Source organism: Pogoniulus pusillus, chromosome 31 (genome assembly GCF_015220805.1).
Source record: "Pogoniulus pusillus isolate bPogPus1 chromosome 31, bPogPus1.pri, whole genome shotgun sequence".
Classification (NCBI taxonomy): domain Eukaryota; kingdom Metazoa; phylum Chordata; class Aves; order Piciformes; family Lybiidae; genus Pogoniulus; species Pogoniulus pusillus.
In genome coordinates, this window is record NC_087294.1 from 3,011,259 (window position 1) to 3,024,977 (window position 13,719).

At 45.3% G+C, this 13,719-nt stretch overlaps 1 protein-coding gene across 5 annotated transcripts in view; it reads left to right on the forward strand.

The window, feature by feature from the left end:
* Window positions 1-13,719, forward strand: part of TIAM2 (TIAM Rac1 associated GEF 2) — a 188,922-nt gene that overhangs the window by 119,792 nt on the left and 55,411 nt on the right. The gene's annotated exons all lie outside the window — the stretch shown is intronic.

Sequence of the window (13,719 nt, forward strand, 5' to 3'; positions counted from 1 at the left end):
ATTATTTTCTAGAAATGGAGCAGAACATGATGATTTCTGCAAGGAAATTACACACTTTGGTTGCTTGGTTGCACTATCCAGTACTAAGCATTCTCTTAACTGTTCCGTGACATCTGGGCTACCTCCAATACATCCATTTCTCAGGCAATGGTGGTTGATGGCTTTCAGAGGCAGAGTTATTGTTCTGTGTTTACCATGCTCTACTTATGGTAATTTATCCCATACATTAAGGATACATTAAATCAATGATCATCATCACCTCAAAAAGAAGTAATTTGCCTCTGCTCTTGCCCAGTGATGTTATCATACTCCTACTGAATACAGCTGCTCACCATGTAGAGGAAACCCTATGAAAACAGCTACCTGCTCGTGTTTCTTACTCAATGTAATACCACTGTAGTAAGCTTCAGATGGAGGACTTAGAGTAACAGTGCTGTGTCAGAGTGAAATCACAATGAGTTTCCATATGAGGAGCACCAGACAGAGAAGGTGCCAAAAGCCTGTAAGACAGAGGCTGCTCCTGAATGATGCCATGGTTTCCCAGTCCAAAGGAGGGTGCCAGTGCTCACTGCTGGCTTGCATATTCAGCTGGAAAGAGGAGGAGATGCTTAGAGGGGCACTGCCTCATTGACTGGAGGAAAGCCATGGTCACCATTCTGTTCCTTTAGCTGGTCTCACTTTCCCATCTCGTGATACCAGAATACTAGTAAAAGCCTGTCTGAAACAGAAACTGTGGGGGCGTTGTCAAGGTTCAGAGAGCAGAGATGAACAATATCTCTGTCCAGAGGAGCAAGATCTGTTCTCATGGATTGCCGTGTTGTGAAATTAGGGTCCAAATGAGACCATAGATCACCACAAAACTATTAAAGGATAGGGTTGGACACAACAGAGGGAGAGAGGGGAAGGGGGAGAGAGAGAGATAAAGAGAATGATGGAGAAGAGAAGAGGCAGAGAAGGAAAAGAGCTGTGATTACCCTCAGTCACGGAGGGGAGAGAAAGAGATGGGTGTGTGGCCCAGGGATGATCTGCTGTGGAGTTCATCAGAGATTCTTCGGGTGGTATGCAGCTCTGGTGGTCTGGTGGAGGTCCACCCTTGGTGGTCTGGTAGAGGTGCCACTGGTGGTCCCGTGGGAGTGCCACTTTGGCAGTTCTCTGCTCGGTGTCCAGCTGCAGTTCCCCAGGAACTCTCTGTGCATCCTCATGCATTTGCCTCTGCCCCCTCCCTGGCTGTACCTGTCCATACCCTGAATACACATAAACCTTTTCCCTTGGGGGAAGCTAAGATATAGGCATCCTGGGCATTCCAGACAGGCTGAGGGCCAGGAGTTTCCAAGGTGTTGTCTGTTGATTTGCACCCCTGAGCTTTCGGCCAAGCACCGAGTCTGAGTCCCAGAAGTTACCAAAGGCAATCTTTGTCTGTGTTGATTAGGGAGAGAGATGCAATCTTTATCTGTGTTGATGAACAAGAGAGAGGATTTAGACTCTCATAGGCATTTACTCCACTCTCTTCCCACACTTTGACTGTTTTTCGAGCAAGGTAGAAGCACAACAACCCCATGCAGAGATACAGGCTGGGGTCGGAGTGGCTGAGAGCAGCCAGACAGAGAGGGATCTGGGGGTGCTGATTGATACCCGCCTGAACATGAGCCAGCAGTGTGCCCAGGTGGCCAAGAGAGCCAGTGGCATCCTGGCCTGCATCAGGAATGGTGTGGTCAGCAGGAGCAGGGAGGTCATTCTGCCCCTGTACTCTGCACTGGTTAGACCACACCTTGAGTCCTGTGTTCAGTTCTGGGCCCCCCAGTTTAGGAGGGACATTGAGATGCTTGAGCGTGTCCAGAGAAGGGCAACGAGGCTGGGGAGAGGCCTCGAGCACAGCCCTACGAGGAGAGGCTGAGGGAGCTGGGATTGGTTAGCCTGGAGAAGAGGAGGCTCAGGGGAGACCTCATTGCTGTCTGCAACTACCTGAGGGGAGGTTGTGGCCAGGAGGAGGTTGCTGTCTTCTCTCAGGTGGCCAGCGCCAGAACAAGAGGACACAGCCTCAAGCTGTGCCAGGGGAGATTTAGGCTGGAGGTGAGGAGAAAGTTCTTCACTGAGAGAGTCATTGGACACTGGAATGGGCTGCCCGGGGAGGTGGTGGAGTCGCCGTCCCTGGAGCTGTTCAAGGCAGGATTGGACGTGGCACTTGGTGCCATGGTCTGGCCTTGAGCTCTGTGGTAAAGGGTTGGACTTGATGATCTGTGAGGTCTCTTCCAACTTTGGTGATGCTGTGATACAAATTTTAACGCAGTCTGGAGTGTAAAAGGCGCAGTTTCCTGGCGGCTCCTCTAGAGGATGCTAGTAAAGCTCCGCAGGAAAGCTGCAGCCTGTGCTGCTGCGCAAGGAAAACAGCAAGAGCACAAAGAAACGTTTCTGATTCTTGTATCTAATTACTGTGGCAAGTCTATTCCGTTTGGATTTTTTTTTTCGTAATTAAAGATGGGAGAAGGAAAAAAGAATCACATAGGAGAGGTCGTTAGAATGGATTTAATTATAAAGCAATTTTATTAGGTCATCTTTTGAAATTAAAAGAAATCTTTACAAGATTTGTGATACAGTAAGTAACATCTCTCTCAGGGGCCTTATTTCAATTTAAAATGCCATTAAATTGGCTAGTGGCACATAAAAGTTAGTGTCATAAACCAAAAATTATGATAGAGCTAATTAATTACATAATTATACCAGGGCTATCATGCAGCTTATTGGCTTGATATCATAGGGCAGCATTACCTGGAGTATTCTGTCTAATAAATGTATGTGACTGATCACTGGATTCCTCATTCTTCTGGGATGAATTTGCAACCTGTGCAAATATTCCATTATGCTAGGAAATGACTGGAGTGTGTGTTCTGTGCTAAGAACCAGTGGAAAAAAGGGACAGGGTAAGGTTTGCTTTTCTGCTTAAAAGCAGCTAAGGAAGATTTATTATTTTCTGGAAGGGAACAAATAGTTCTAAATGAAAGCTTCGTGAGAAGGGCTTTGATGTTTATTGAATTCAGTGCTTAGTGGCTGATCACCTGATTGAGTTCAAATGGAAGCAGAAGAAAATGGCATTAGTTTGAATTAATAGATAATCATAAAGGGTTTAACTGTTCTGTGTCCTGTTGCTCACACAGGGATTGAATAAGACTGTTGATAAGAAGAGGGGATATTTCATGATCCAAGTGGGGATTTGGAGGCCAAGAGACTCTTAAATTCACATCCAGTGTTTAATACTGTTCTGCCTGCTTTGGTAGAGTTGAATTGAGTCAGTCTTAAGACCACAATGTTCCAAAATAATTTCTGGCATTTTCTTTTCCACGTTGAGCCTTTTCTTCTGAGGCAACACTTTTGTTAGTCACTTAGTGCCAGTTTCCCAGAAATCATGCACTGCTTGGCTTAAGGAGTAGAAAACCTTAATGATAATAATGCTGTTTCCTCCTTAGTTTTAAAAAAGAACTCTATTTATCTTTTTAGAGTACTATGAGGATTAATGAGGTAATTTAACTGTGGAAATTCATGCATTAATACCCTCCCTGGTGCTTGGTGACAACTGCAGGTTAAAGCAAAACAGAGTTTACTGTAAAATACTGGCTTCCTATAGCCTGGGTGGTAAAGTTTGCTCACATTGCTTACAGTTATGTAACTGCTTAGCCTAACTCTGATGGATGCCTTTTCCTGCATGTTCTGCTGTGTTGAGGATACTCAGTTATGCCTTGTGGCAGCCTTTCCTGTACAGAAGGGAAGTGATTGACTTTCTCCAAAGCCACTAACTCTTCCACTCCTAAAAACTGTTCCCACAGAATTTTGTGAGGGTGTGATTAATTTTTTCCTAGAGGCTGCTGTACCTCTGTAGCTATGTTTTGGACCTGCTGCGGTCGCATCATTTGATCTCCCGCATGGCAATGCTATGTGCTTGCTGCTTAGCTGCTTGGCAAGTAATGAGCTTATCCTGGCAAAGGAATGAGATGAAATGCTTTAGAAAAAATGCACTCATAAGTGTGGAAAACCAAGCAAGAGAGAAACTAAACTTCCTCCCAGCTCCAGTACTGGGAAAAATACACAAATGTTTGTGTGGAATTGAAAAATGAGGGAATTAGCCTGGAATTCTTATAACTGTGGTGGAAAAAAAATGCCTCATGTTAAGATGACAAACAACAGAGAAGGCATGAAAACTGAAAACCATGTATTTAGGGCACTTTGTGGGTAATGGTATATCTATAGAGTGCTAAGGCAGGAGGTAGAGGCATTAGGAGGTGTGAAAACCCATTGCAGTGTTCAAGTTGCTGTCAGAATTGGGCAAGTTTGGGTTTTTTTTGTCCCCCAGTAGGCCTTTTTTTTCTAAAATAGCACTGCTGAAATCAACCCTTAATTGTAAAAAGATCTCTGTGTTTTAAAAGAGAGGGAGAAGAAGAGAGATTGAGGGATGACAGTCTGGATATACTTTAAGAAACTCTTTTATGTAGGAGAGTTAGAAAGTGAAGTGGGAAATAAAACATTAAAAACAAAACTTACAAATACTTACAAAGTGGACATACTTCTCCTTCACTCCCTGCTCTGCTACTCACTCCTGGGGTACAGCACTTACCTTCTGCGTGGGTTCTAGGTTCCTCTCCATCTTTCTAGAGGAGTGGTCCCAGGAGCCGTGAAGCTGCTGACAAGGAAGAGGTTTGCTCCTCCTCCTTCTCTTCCCCTGCAGCACATTGCCCTCCCTTTCAGCCTCACAGCACTTGTCTTGCCTCTGTGCGGGCAGCAGCACCTGCTGGAGCCCTTGATGAAGCTAATTAAAGAGAAATGTATTTTTTTCCACCTCTGCAAACTCGGTAAGTTGAACTGGCAGGTGCCAAAGTCTAACAAAGGCCCAAGCCAGGTAAGCAGGAGGAGGAGCAGGGAGTGAGCAGGTGCTGGGGGGGAACTGGTTGCAAGGAGAGCTAAGTGTTAGAGGTGGCAGGCTGTCTTTCAGCTGACGTGCAGAACACCTCTCTAGCCATTCTGGAGCAATGCTTTTGCCCTCTGATTTCCCACCTCTTGTACTGATCTCTGGGCAGCTGTGTAGTCTGGGACATGCTGATTTGAGTTGCTCCAGGTGAAGCTATTTCATGTGGTCAAACCCATGGCTGGAGTGAGAGGGAGACTCAGACTTCATGCTGTTTCCTAAGTAGCTGGGGTGTGTGCTGGGGAGGAGCAATGATATTTCCCCCCCTGATCTTCTGAACACTGAGATATTTCTGCAAATGTGACTGCTTCAGGATGAGAACCAGTGGCTCGAACCCTCACAGGGGAAGTGGCTCTTCTGTTTCCCCAGACATGAGCCACTTCTGATTTTAATCTTGTGAGCACACATAGAAGCAAAGCACGTTACTTGGCCACAAGCTTCATGTTGTTAAACTGCTGTGTAAAATCTGGTTGTAATAATAATTGTCTTGCCTTCAATCCCAGGGTACTTGGTGTTTCCAGCATGCTGCAGCGGATGATTTAAGTGCCTCTTTGAGGTGCAATTGCAGCTCCTAGCTGCTCCAGAAAACTTCAGTCAACTTTGTCAGATATCACTAAGATAGAGAAGGAAAAGGGTGACAGAGGATGGTTCTGCAGTCAGCTGGTGGTGTGCATGTCACTGCAAACACCCTCTTTGTACTCTTTTCCATCCCTTTCTCTTGCATTCTCCTCTAGCCTGAATAGCAGAAAGGCCTCTTAAGAAAAGAGATAAAGTTCATGGGGATGGTTTGGGTAAGGTATTAGGTTAGGTTTAGGATAGATAACAGGAAATATTTCTTCACAAAAAGGGTTACCAAACATTGGAATGATCTGCCCAGGGCAGTGGTGGACTCACCATCCCCTGGGGGTGTTTGAACAGCTGTGGACCTAGCACTTACAGATATGGTTTAGTGTTGACCCTTCAGTGCTGGGTCAAGGGCTGGATGGGATCATCTTTGAGGTCTTTTCCAACCAGTTATATTCTGTGAATCTAAGGCAATCTGTAGACTGCAGCAGCTATGGGCAATGCCTGGAGTAGTAGTTTGGACCTATCTGCTTGTTGATCTTTGTCTATAGCTTTTAAGCATTTCATAAGAGTCTTTTAATGTAATGTTAGAAGCAGTTCATAAACAAAAGTAAGACTAAAACTTAAGTGAAAAACACTTGTAAAATCACTTCTGCTTTTAGTTTTGCCCAAACCAGGTGCTGTTTCTTTTCCTATCTACTGTTTGGACATTTAAATTATCTTCATTGTGCTGTAGGTCTTTGCTGTGTTGTGTGTGTGAGAAATCAAATCTATTTTTGTTCTTGCACAGAAAACTTCTGAGCTCAGAGGTGAATATTGCAGCTTAGCTTCCCGAGTCCCAAGGACACCCTCAGTCCTGTTGTATGTGGGCCCTGATCCGTGTTGGTTGTGCAGGTTTGCACACACAGCTCCCTCTTGCCTGGTGGATCTAATCCCAGATAGCTTGTGGGTTTACATGGTGTGAGGCAACACACTAGAAAAGCAGTGTTTCTTTTGAGCATAGACATGTAGCTGTCTGTGCAGTATGACTGCTAATCCACCTGAAGATCAAAGACTGCTTTCTTGGTTGTTACCCAGTTTACTTCAGCAGGAAGCCACATAGATGTCATAGGAGAAGCAGTGGCTGTTCATCAAAGCAAGCCTGTTTTGCTCTTAATGCAAGTGTTCTTGTGCTGTGCTCGTGTGAATCACAGGGAAAAGACTAGGTCTGGCCAGTGAAAATATTTAGGGCTGGAGGTAGCAGTATAGAGATGAATTGAAAGAAAGTGTTTGCCTTTTCAGGAGCTGGATCCATAGAAGCACTTGTTGCCTGCTGCATATTTTGCAATACAGAGTGTTTCCCAAGAGTGGTGGTTTTAATGAGCTCTTGCTGGCACTTGACAAACTGTCCTGTTGGCTTCCTGCTAGATGTGTATGCTGCAAATTCGAAGGTTGTGTGTGCTGTAAAATGGAACAGCCTGAAATGCTTTTCGTTGTGCTTTTCTCCTGAAAGAGCATCCTGTTCTGCTTTGCTAAATGCTGCTATGATTTAATCCCTGTGAATTCAGAGACCCAAACTGCTTTTTTCCTGGTGTAAACTCCAATAAACCCTGTGGAGCTGCACCTCTTCAGTGACAATATGTAGGCATAAATTATGACATTACCCATCCTACTGAATTCTGTGGAATGTGACAGTGTGGACAGCAGGGAGATTTATTAATGATGAAAAAGTTAGAGACATCCACATATAGACCTGTGCCTTAGGCATAATTCAAAACCCACAGCAGAAGTTCTGTGTTTCACAGAGGTAAGGTGGGTTGAGTAACTATACGAATGAACTGACTACGCTAGCCACAAATTCTTGCTAAACTATTAGGTAACTTCTTTTCCCCCTCGCTGTCTTTCTGTTTTCACTGCTTTTATGCCTATAAATGTGAGATGGAGAAGAAAATGTACTGCTAGGATGGTACATTTGGTACCTGGGCAGGGCTGGCTCTATTTGTTTTCCATGTCTCCTCAGTGCAGATGACTTGTGAGGCTGTCCAAAGCTGTCCAGTGTAAGCAATCCCACAGTAGCAGCAGGAACCAGGAGAGGAGCCACTGGCAGCTGTTGTCTGCAGTCTTTGCTGACCCTTGTAGAGGATCATAGCCACTCAAGATGGGCTCTGCTGTGTCTTTCTCCTCGGTGCTCATGAGGTTCAATAAAGTGCAGTGTCCTAGCTAGGTTGGGGCAATCCTCTATACCAATACGGGCTGGGAGATGGTGAGATTGAGAGCAGCCTTGCAGAAAAAGACTTGTGATTACTGGTGGATGACAGGCTGGACGTGAGCCAACAGTGCACATTTGCAGCCCAAAAGGCCAATTGCAATCTGGGCTGCATCAAAAGCATGGCCAGCAGGTTAAAAGAGGTGATTTTGCCACTCTGCCCTGGTGACAGCTCACCTGAACTACTGTGTCCAGCTAGAGAAGTCCCTAACACAGGAAAGACATCAACCTGCTGAGGCAAGTCCAGAATAGGGCTACAAGATCAGAAGGCTGGATCACTTCTACCATGAAGATGGGCTGAAAGAACGTGGCTTGTTCAGCCTTGGGAAGAGAAGGCTCCAGGGAGACCTTATAGTTACATTTCAGTATCTGAAAGGGACCTACAGGAAGGCTGGGAAAGGACTGTTTAGAAGGGCTTGTAGTGATAATAAGAGGGGCAATGGTTTTAAATGGGAACAGGGTAGGTTTGGATTGGACTTAAGGAAGAAGTTCTTTACAATGAGAGGTTGAAATACTTGAACAGGTTGTCCAGGGGTGTGGTTGAGGCCCTGTCGCTGGAAGCATTCAGGGTCAGACTTAGTGTATCCTTGGGCAGCCTGATCTGGTTGGAGGCATGCCTACTGACTGCAGGAGGGTTGGACAAGATGACCTTTGAGGGTCCCTTCCAACCCAATGCAATCTGTGAACCACAGCGATGCATCTCCAGCTGTTGCACTGGAATAGAAGGGCGATGCACTACTGGTGGATAACACTGGCCTCCAATCAGACTGCATCTAAGAGGGTATTTATTATGCACTTAGAAACAAATGTATTTAGGTAACAATTTGAGAAGCCAATGTGAATTGGTGAGCTTAAAAATTAAAAGCCTGTACAGTTGTCTGACTGGCAGATGCGTGGACAGAGCTAGCTTAGAAAGTTAGATAGCCCTAATATACTGTGCAAGGGATAATCAGGCACTGCTGCAACAGTGCAGCTACCTAGTTCCTGTTCTGTTGCTAATTTGTGTTTCTTATCAGTTATTGAGTTAGCAAATTAGTCAGATTTGCTTCTCAATGAACAGTTAACTGACAAAGGAACTCCCAAAGGATCTAAAGGACTCTGATCCAGCTTCCAAATGGATGTTTTTGTAGCTAGTTAGAAAGAAAGAAGAGAGCATAAAGCAGCCTACAAAAACTCACACTTGCAGAAGTAGGTGGGTGACTGGAGCTAAGCCACCCTTCAGCATGTGGCCCATGATATCTTAAGCAATCTGTGAAGTACAAGAATATTTGCATGAACATTCTGGCTTTTCCTAAACATGAACCACTGATGTGTTTAAAGAAGTATCACTTTCCTCATTGTAGGTTGAGAACAAAGGAGGGAGGCTTCTCCTGTTTGAGTGTTTCAGACCCTGGCCAGAATCACAGAGCAACAGGGGTTGGAAGGGACCTCCTAAGATCATCTAGTCCAATTCTCTTGCCACAGCAGAAGCTAAGTCGTTGGTTATCTTGTTTGCCAAACTTCTCCCTGAAGCATGAGTTCTCTTTATCTTGGCAGTATCAGATATACAGAAAGAAGCAGCCTGGTTGCATTGTCCTCCAGGAAGCATGTAGAACACCTTCTAATATTTCACAGTTTGCTACTTGACTCAAAATATATGCATGAGAGAGAATCATGAAGGGAACCTTCTTGTTTGAACTATAATTACGTGTCTTATTTACAATTATGTGTCTTAATTGCAATTACTTCTGTCAGTGACAGACATATAATAGTTATGTTTAAGAACTCAGTCTAGGAAGACTGATATTATGACAGCTGTGTACTGGGTTTCATTCCAGATTTAACATCTTGAATGAATTCCTGAATGAAGCTACACCAAAGAGTCAATTGTTACAGCCTTGAAGCTGACCTGAGAAGGTATAGGTTACAAAATGCTTCGGACAGCAAGAAATAATAAAAGCCAAAATATCTTACAGGGATTAAAAAATGTCCAGATTATTAAAGTCCAGTGTATTTTGGGTTTCTCTAACATGTTTTCTAGAGGCAAAGGTTGTTTGTATTAGTAGAGTCAAGTTATGTTAATTTAGCAATGAGAACTTGAGCCAATTCATACCTGAAAACAGAATCATAGAATCAACCAGGTTGGAAGAGACCTCCAAGATCATCCAGTCCAACCTAGCACCCAGCCCTAGCCAGTCAACCAGACCATGGCACCAAGTGCCTCATCCAGGCTTTTCTTGAACACCCCCAGGGATGGCAACTCGATCACCTCCCTGGGCAGCCCATTCCAGTGTCCAATGACTCTCTCTGCCAACAACATCCTCCTAACATCCAGCCTAGACCTGCCCTGGCACAGCTTGAGACTGTGTCCCCTTGTTCTGTTGCTGGTTGCCTGGGAGAAGAGACCAACCCCCACCTGGCTACAGCCTCCCTTCAAACAATTGTAGACAGCAATGAGGTCAGCCCTGAGCCTCCTCTTCTCCAGGCTGCACACCCCCAGCTCCCTCAGCCTCTCCTCATAGGGTTTGTGCTCCAGGCCCCTCACCAGCTTTGTTGCCCTTCTCTGGACACCTTCCAGCACCTCAACATCTCTCTTGAATTGAGGGGCCCAGAACTGGACACAGTACTCAAGGTGTGGCCTGACCAGTGCTGAGTACAGGGGAAGAATAACCTCCCTTGTCCTACTGACCACACTGCTCCTGATGCAGGCCAGGATGCCATTGGCTCTCTTGGCCACCTGGGCACACTGCTGGCTCATCTTCAGCCTACTATCTACCAGTACCCCCAGGTCCCTTTCTTCCTGGCTGCTCTCCAGCCACTCTGTCCCCAGCCTGTAGTGCTGCTTGGGGTTGTTGTGGCCAAAGTGCAGAACCCTGCACTTGGACTTGTTAAATCTCATCCCATTGGCCTCTGCCCACCCATCCAGCCTGTCCAGGTCCCTCTGCAGGGCTCTCCTACCTTCCAACAGATCAACACCTGCTCCTAGCTTGGTGTCATCTGCAAACTTACTGATGCTGGACTCAATCATCAATAAAGATGTTGAACAGGACTGTGCCCAGCACTGATCCCTGGGGAATGCCACAGGTCATAGACTTTCAGAAGTGGCATATTTCTGAGACATGAAGAGGAAGGAGTGTTTGAATTGGTAATAAATTTAGCACTTCACTGTCTTTTTAACTGTTGGTTGAAGCAGCAGGGACGCTGTAAGCTGCTGTACAGTTAACAACCACAGTTACAGCCCGCAATTTGATTTCATTCCAGCTTAAGTAGCAATGCTTGCCTGTGAGTACCAACTGTGGGGAAACAACTAAACTGGCACTGTGCAGTAGTTAAAAACTTAACATAAATTCCAGTTAAAATAACTGAATTGAGCTAACTGAACACTGCTGTAAAGCTAGAAAACTTAGTTGGAGATTGCTAAGAATCTGCTCTTGGAGTCCATGGTACCGTAGTCATTTGCTGAGATTCTTAGAGAGCCCTCATGGAGATGAGAGGTGATTCAAATTGCTTTGGCTTTCAGCTTGAAGTGGTGAAGGCTATAATGTGGTTTCAATGAGTATTTCACACCTGTGGCTGCAACCTACCTGTCCTGCCTTAGATCAGTTTATTTAGTGCAGAAGCTACCTGAGGCAGCTTTTGGTCTAGAAATCAAATGTGGCTGTAAAAACATATAATGAATAAGCTTAGTGATGTTTATTTATTTGCTACTGTGATATGCAGAAGAAGTAGGTCAACAGCTTGGGGTAAAGTAGGATCTTCTGGTGCACTTTTCCTAGGTGGATGTTGGCTCTCCACGTGTCTCTTGAGCTGAACCATTCTTGTGTTATGGGCTTTTTTCACAAACTTTGTAATCATCCTTCTCTGACCAAAGAGAGTTTAGAGAAAAAAACTGCATTTGTATGAAGGTCTTAAAGAACTGTGCTGTGTGCCTGCCAAAATGTCCTGATGCTTTCAGACCCTGACCTTCATGATAGAAACAGTGCAGCAGCTCCAGTATCCTCTTCTATCACAGCTTTACTAAACCTAGCTGCTTTTATCCCCACACCTTGCATTCTAGACTCTCCACACTTGGACTAGAAACTTCTCCTGTGGAAATGGGTATTGTGGGGCAGTTAATGAATCATTCATGGGACTTTATTTTCTCCTCCTAGAACTCTTGCTTTTTGCCTTCCTCACCACAGCTAACGTATTTTTTGCAAGCTGGACAGATACAAAGGGCTGCAGAGGTTGCAGGGGCTGTGTCCTGGATGTCAGTTGCTGTTTGCCACTTTCATACTGATCCCAAGGGGTGACATGAGCCAAAAAACTGAACGGTCAGATCCTCACATAAACAAGACATAGGAGATGCTCATAACTGAACTAATGAACCCAGAACTTTTCATATCTCTCTGGTGAAATTTGGATGCCTTCTTTAACAGAGTTTCACAGTATCACAGTATCACCAAGGTTGGAAGAGACCTCACAGATCATCAAGTCCAACCCTTTACCACAGTGCCCAAGGCTAGACCATGGCACCAAGTGCCACATCCAACCTTGCCTTGAACTGCCCCAGGGACGACGACTCCACCACCTCCCCAGGCAGCCCATTCCAGTGCCTAATGACTCTCTCAGTGAAGAACTTTCTCCTCACCTCGAGCCGAAATTTCCCCTGGCGCAGCCTGAGGCTGTGTCCTCTTGTTCTGGAGCTGGCCACCTGAGAGAAGAGAGCAACCTCCTCCTGGCCACAATCACCCTTCAGGTAGTTGTAGACAGCAATAAGGTCACCCCTGAGCCTCCTCTTCTCCAGGCTAAACAACCCCAGCTCCCTAAGCCTCTCCTCGTAGGGCTGTGCTCAAGGCCTCTCACCAGCCTCGTTGCCCTTCTCTGGACACACTCAAGCATCTCAGTGTCCTTCCTAAACTGGGGGGCCCAGAACTGAACGCAGTACTCGAGGTGTGGTCTGACCAGTGCAGAGTACAGGGGCAGAATGACCTCCCTGCTCCTGCTGACCACACCATTCCTGATGCAGGCCAGGATGCCACTGGCTCTCTTGGCCACCTGGGCACACTGCTGGCTCATGTTCAGGCGGGTATCAATCAGTACCCCCAGATCTCACAGTTTGTGAGACCGTCTCTTGAAAGCCATCCAGTAAATTCCTTTGGATCAACTGTTACCTTTAGAAAGATATTTCTCAGAGTGTTTTAGGAAGAAAGAGGATGCAGGAGGAAATGCTTGCTTGCCTTCATTACAAAAGAGTAAGTGTACTGCTGAAAACCTGAAACCTATTTAGCTCTATCAAACCAAAAGAAATAAGCACATGCTTGCTACCTGCCAGGGTGAACCCTTTAACTGGAATTACCAGTACTAGTCTCCAAGGGAGCGTTTGAAGAGTTCAGCACACTGCTATTTCTCTTTTCCAGGCAATGCTAGAATGTTTCACCTACCACTCCCTGTTCTTCAGTAAGTCTGAAGGCATGAAGACCACCAAGGCTTTATACCTTTCTGAGAGCTGCCTCAGACTCGCACAGTATTTGGACCAGAGACTTTGGAAATGTTTATCTTCTCTTGGAAGCTTCCTTGTCTCTTGGCCATAATGTTGGCTGGGAGAATCTGGGAGCTGCAAGCTTATCACAATTAACTGATCAATTTGGAGAATTTCCACAAAAATGAAAAATGCAGCTTTCTGTACACCTGGCTTAACTTCATTGCCCAAATGTAATATCCCCTTTCCATCTAAACCATGCAGCTGTGCTTTGGAAACTCTCTGTAATGGGGAGGGAGAGAATATCTTACATGCTGAAGATTGGCTGTGTTGTGTTTTATTTTCCATTTCTAGAGCATTTGGATATTGGTGGAAATAGTCAGTACATTTTTTTCCTAGTAGATAGTCTGGACCTTCTATAATTCTTGGTAATTATAGATTGTTTTTGTTTCAAGATAAAACTCCTATTGATATTCTCAGAAATAAGTGGGTGCCCACTCTGGTTTTTGTTTGCAACAT